Here is a 6024-nt window from a genome sequence, read left to right as displayed (position 1 = left end):
ACCTAGAGGAGCTAGAGCTGAACTAACTGATTGGTGAAAAGCAAACTTCCCTTACTGGATTTATTTCATGTAGAAAAAACTTAAATATGAAAAATAACTTTAGCATAAAGAAAGCCCCAATTTATCCTTTCATAGGTTGTGGACATCTGAAGAAGATTCAGAGAAAAAATCAGGAAGAAGATTCAGAGAAGAAATCAGGAAGAATGACAGGGTTTGGCTAGAGCATGAGGACTGACCTGATGTGAGTCTTTCGATTATCTAAAGGAGGACATAGCTGACATCCTTAGATGTCCAGACAAGAACAACCTGGTTATTACTCTTCAAGTGACTAACGGAGGTGGCACTTTCCCGAAAGGGAAGACCATTCAACCTTAGCATGTATTATCAAGGGAATTTGCGGAGTGTCTTTTTCTGAAGTTTTACAACTTTAGGCAAATCATCTAGAAAAAAGGGTTGGATAAAATCCAGTGACTACATGTAAGAACTGAATATCATCAAGCCGCTGTCTAGCCCTAACAAGTCAAGCAAAGGACAAATAATGTAGGAGGGCAGGGGGGGAAGAAAAGAAATCCTATTGTCAAAAAAAAAAAAAAGGAGGTGAAAAGGAAATTGCCTTAATCTGTCTCTTAATATTTGCAGAAGAGAACACATTGTTTGCATCTACAGGGACTAGAAGATACAATAAAAAATTATCAGTTTGTGGGGTCACAGTTCCTGCCAGAGTAACCTAATTGTCTTTGACTCACTTTTAATCTGGGTGGATGTGGTAAGAATGGCTGATGCTGCTTAACAGAATTTAGTGTTGATGTTAAATATAGAAAATTTAAAAAAAAAGACCTTATCTACAGAGGTGGAAAACATTGTTACACATGATGAAAGAGTCAGAGAGAGAGGAAGGTGGGAAACGGTTCCCTTCCTGCCACATAATTTATCTTTGAACAAATCTCCCACTGGCTTCAAAGGAAGGTCTGTGCCCAAAAGAAATAGTTAAATGTGTGATGGGGACTGAAAAGCAGGTTCATTATGAATAACATTACCAAAAAAATATATATATATTATCTGAAAGTAGTGATGGAAAAATGACACACATTATTCTAAACTGAAAACAGGATAACTAAATATTGTTACAAGGTGCAAAGAGAATCAATTCTGAACATTATAGCATTTAAAACAAGAGAAGAACAATTTGGAACAACACATCACAAGAAAGAGATTTTCTTTAAATATAGCACTTTTATGACTTTAATACTCAATTTTCTGTGACCCTAGTTCTCAGACTAGCTGACACATCAGTTAGATGTGTTAATATAGTTGAAGATGGAAAGACACATTGGTGGTCTTACCTCTCATAAATATACCACACGATAGAGCTCATTTCTAAAAAGAAATGAAGATAATGAAGGTATAAGGTATATATACCAAAATAGTTAAAGACTTCCCATTTCAGCATATTGGACAAACAACCATTGGTGTTACTATACATTTAGAGTTTGTGTCTATAAGAGTTGTTACAGTTGATAAGCTTGAATACATAAAAGCATTGCTTGTACATCCAATTTTTGAAGAAACAGTCTTAATGTCCTTCAACAATGATATCTCTTAAACATCCTTTATTAAATCACATTTAAACTTTTGACTTAAAACAATGTAATCAGGGTAATCAGTCTCCAAGCCAATCATACATTTTCACCACAGTAGCTTTATATACATTATATACATAAAAACTGAGTTCATGGTCTGGATTAAATTCCATTTTCCCCACAGTGAATCTATGAAAATCAAATTCAAAACAAAACTCTTAGCAAAGGCCAACTAAGTATCTAGCTTCTTTTTTGTTGTTGTTGTTCTTCAGTCTAGTTGTGGAGGACGTTGCTTCACTGGCCCAAGTTGGTATTATCATTAGCTCTTCCCAGGTCAGGCAGTCGCTCGCCAGCCATTGGAAGGCCGCTCACGGTGGCTCACAGCAGCTCATGGCACGAAAGCTCATGCCAGCTGCTGGCCACTCACGGCTGCCCACGCCCTCACAGGTGACTCTTGGCAGCCCAGCTCCACGTTGAGCTGTTGTTCACCATCTTAGCTGTAGAGGGCGCAGCATCACTGGCTCTAATGTGGGATCTGAACCAGGGCCCTGCTGCTCAGAGCTGGCATCCCAAGTCAACTCCTAACCAATGCGCCACTCGGCCAGCCCATATCTAGCTTTAATCTAAGGGAAAGTGATGCCAGAGTTATGAAAACCTCACTTCTGCCCTGCATGAGACTAAAGTCTAGAAGAGATCAACAAATCCACTTCCACAGAGTACAAAAGGAATGGTATAAAGTACTTCAAGAAAACAGAACACAGAGATTTATTTCTCCTTGGGGTGTGGGAGGAGTTGCCTTTGAAGGAGGAAAACAAGTTTGGAGAATCAGTATACTTTCAACAGTTAGATATGGCAATCAGAGAAGAACCAACATTTCACATGTGAGTGAGAGTGTAAGGAGAGTTATCAAGAGGAGAAAACACAGAGAAAATTGATCGGAGATTGATAATGAGGCAGGTGTTTCAAGAGTGTGGGCTGCTTGGAAAGACGTAACTATTCAATATAAAGTACCTTATTGGCATTGGGTGGGTAAGGGCCATTATCTTCTATGCTAAATAATTTGGACTTGATTCAATAATCAAAGGGGGATTTTTTGAACAAAGGCATAAGCTAACTATATGGAAAATTTAGGAAAATTGACTTGGCAGTGAATTATGAGATAATTGCAGGGGAGAGAGATAATGACCAGTTCGACTAATGCCATAATCTTAGAAACAGTCAATAAAGGCTTAAACTAAAGCAATGTCAATGAGGAGGAAAGGGAAAGAGTAGAATCCAGAAGGATAAGCAATTGGACTTTGTGACTCCTACGTATAAGGGCAATGGGAAAGGAAGTTGATAACTGAATCATCCTGGGGAACAGGAAAGATGATGATATCATGGAAAGTGATGGCAAGGGGTCTAAATGATTTTGATCCATTTTCTGACCCTAATTTGCTTGCCATGACTGCAGTCAAGCTCCAGCAAACAGTGTTCAACCCCTGAGGTCCAAAAATTAAATCACATAAGGAAATCTTATACTCTATCTCATACTACAGAAGCCATTTGAAATGGCAGGTCAACAAATTTCAAGATTCTGTAGTTTTCCAAAAACAGTAATTTTAAAAGTCACATGAAATGTACACCTTAAACTCAACTAGATAATTAAGTGTCTGATCATTCCTTCAGACCAAGGTCCAGTAAAATAATGTGATCTCAGCATCAAAATCTGTCATGAAATTCATGTTTCAGTTGTTTCCTCTTCCTACACCAGACAACCCCCAAAGGTTACCATGAAGTCACACTCTATCAGTGAAGCTTATCCGTAGGGGAAGAATGTGGACAGTGATGGGTAGAAACCTAGAGGTTGGCCTTTAATGACCTCCTCAAAAGTAATGATTTAAAGTTAAAAGTAATGACAAATTAAAGGAAAAATGGAGTTAAGTAACACTGTGAATACCAACTTGGTGGAGAAGTCAGTGTAAGCGATGTGACAGAAAGCTCCTACAGGTAGCCGGAAATATTTATCTAAAGATATTGACCCAGTTTCTCTGATAGAAGTTCTCCAAATACCCTTAAATATGAGCACACAAGCTCTTTTTAAATTGTATCTCTGGGTCTAAACCCTTACAAACACATCATCACTGAATCTTAATGATTGTTTGCTCTAACTCTATCAAGGCCAAACTGGGAAGAAAGGCAGAGCCCATTGGAGCTTGAATGCTCTGATTAAGACCCCTATGAGGGGAGATCACACGTATGTGCATTGGAGACGCACCTGCAAATGTTGCGGGGGTGGGTGGGGGGTGGGAGGAGATTATCTCCAGGGCCAGGTTGGTCTCATTCAGGGTTATCAGGTTCAAGTGATGGGACATCAAGAGAGAACAAATGTATCAAACAACGTCCTGTGAGCAGAAGAGGTTAAGAACTGACTGTGAAAACCAAGTATGAGAGTGTGAAGGACAGTATAGAGAAGAAGAAAGAGAAACAAAAAAGACAACACATAACAGGAATGGGTTCTGAAACAAATTCTGTGAATAGGGCCTTCCATCCTGCCTCCACATCTCTCAGGCATAGCTTACTTAGCTTTGCTTGATCAGGAGATGTTTCTTCAATATCAGACCTCTGCTGGTGGTACAGACCTAGTATCAATACCAGAGGACCAACATAGATATTAGCAGTTGTTCAGTCCCTGCTCTGATAGGCACCTATAATATTTATTCCCATAAAATCTAAGAGCAAACAAGGTTCAGCCTTCACACTCTGCCCTCATCTTTTCTACCCACAGTTTCACCTTCATACTAATTTAACCAGTGTCAAACACACAATAAAGGCTTCTGAGCCATTCAGGTGAGCTTCCCCGGAAAGGCTTTATGCACATAAAGCCCTTCAACAGTAGGGCTTTATGCACTGACTGAAGTTTCTAGAGGATGCAGTTTCGATGCACCTGTTCACATGAAACTCAGCATTGCACTAACCTGTTTCCCCTTCACAATCAAAATGGCACTTGTAAGAAACCTCATGGACAAAGAAGAAAGCTCAAGGCATCTGCTAATTGCCCTAAGAGAATCATTCTATCAGCACCTTTTCTAGCCACCCCTAGCAATTGTCCCTGATGAGATTTTATACCCTGAATCCAGCTTTTGAGATAATGGGCGGCATCTTCACAAACATGAGCCACCATCTCCCCTCCCTTGTTAGCCTAGCTCAGTGCAGAGAGCTGCCTCCTCTTAACCCTGATTCAACAATTCAATTTCCTGAACATTAATCGAGCATCTATTGCATACAAAGCTGTGAGATAAAGGTCTAGACAGTAGAAGGATGAGCCTATGATGAAAAGATACTTGTGACAAATTACATTTTCCAATGATGGCTTCATTGATATAGCTCATCCCACATGCTCTCCTTATAGTGTGATTTTTGAGAGGCGGGTTATACATTCTCCCTCCTTGAGTCTGGGTAAGCCTGTGACCATAGCAGGAATGCTACATATGATGTCCAAACATAAGTTATAAGAGTCAATACAGCTTCTGCCCAGTTCTCTTAGGATGTTTAGAACCCAACCACCATGCTCTGAGGAGGCCAAGCAGCTATATGGAAGACCATGCATAGGTGTTCTAACCACTGTCTCACTCAGCTGAGAGAAGCAACAAACACTGCACAGGTGAGCAGTTAGGCCTTGAGATGACTCCAGACTCAGCCTCTGAGCCACCAGCTGAGGCTGAGTTGAACAAAGATGAGATGTCCCCTCTGAGCCCTGCCCACATTGCAGATCTGTGAGCAGACAAATGTTGTTGTAAGTTCATTTGTTACTTAACAGTAGATAACCAGAACAGTATACATAGCATGACCTCAGAGGGCTTATCATCAATTCAGGAAAATAAGCATGTTCACAAATGACTATAATAAGTCAAGGTATAATACAAGTACTCTAAAAGATCCACAAACTAAACTAAATATGTATGCATGTGTGAATATACCCCGGTTTATACACAGACTATTTCTAAATACATTAAAACTTAATAGTTACACCTCTGTGAGTAGTTCTTGCATTTAAGGGAAGGAAGGTTTCTTTTTGTGTATCCTTCATATGTTTTAATCCTTACCTTACACATGTACTTACTTCTATAACTTCAAAAACAGTTTAAGTTTCTAAAATAATTGTAAATTAAGAGGTAAACAAGTGCTGCAGGTGTCCCATGAGGACAGTATGCAACAAACCTATTGGAAATATTGGGTTGTCGGAAAAGTCATGACACATTTTTGCAACGAAAAACGTACAAAAAATACGTCATGACTTTTCCGACAACCCAATAGCTGCGTTTTCTCCCTGTCTGCCTCAGTTTTCACATCTACAGAGATAACGTCTCTCAAAATGTGTATATATTTTGGGGGCGTTTTTTGGCACCCCCAGTACATAAAAATTGTACCAACCTCATAGGGTTTTCGTGAAAATTACAGAGCT

General features: G+C 39.5%; 1 protein-coding gene across 3 annotated transcripts in view; it reads right to left on the bottom strand.

Annotated features, from left to right (window-relative positions):
• Positions 1–6024, bottom strand: part of CYTIP (cytohesin 1 interacting protein) — a 68624-nt gene that overhangs the window by 45508 nt on the left and 17092 nt on the right. The gene's annotated exons all lie outside the window — the stretch shown is intronic.

This window comes from Hipposideros armiger, unplaced genomic scaffold (genome assembly GCF_001890085.2).
Source record: "Hipposideros armiger isolate ML-2016 unplaced genomic scaffold, ASM189008v1 scaffold_30, whole genome shotgun sequence".
Classification (NCBI taxonomy): domain Eukaryota; kingdom Metazoa; phylum Chordata; class Mammalia; order Chiroptera; family Hipposideridae; genus Hipposideros; species Hipposideros armiger.
The sequence above is the reverse complement of the archived record's forward strand: the minus strand, read 5'-3'. Positions and strand labels throughout refer to the sequence as shown.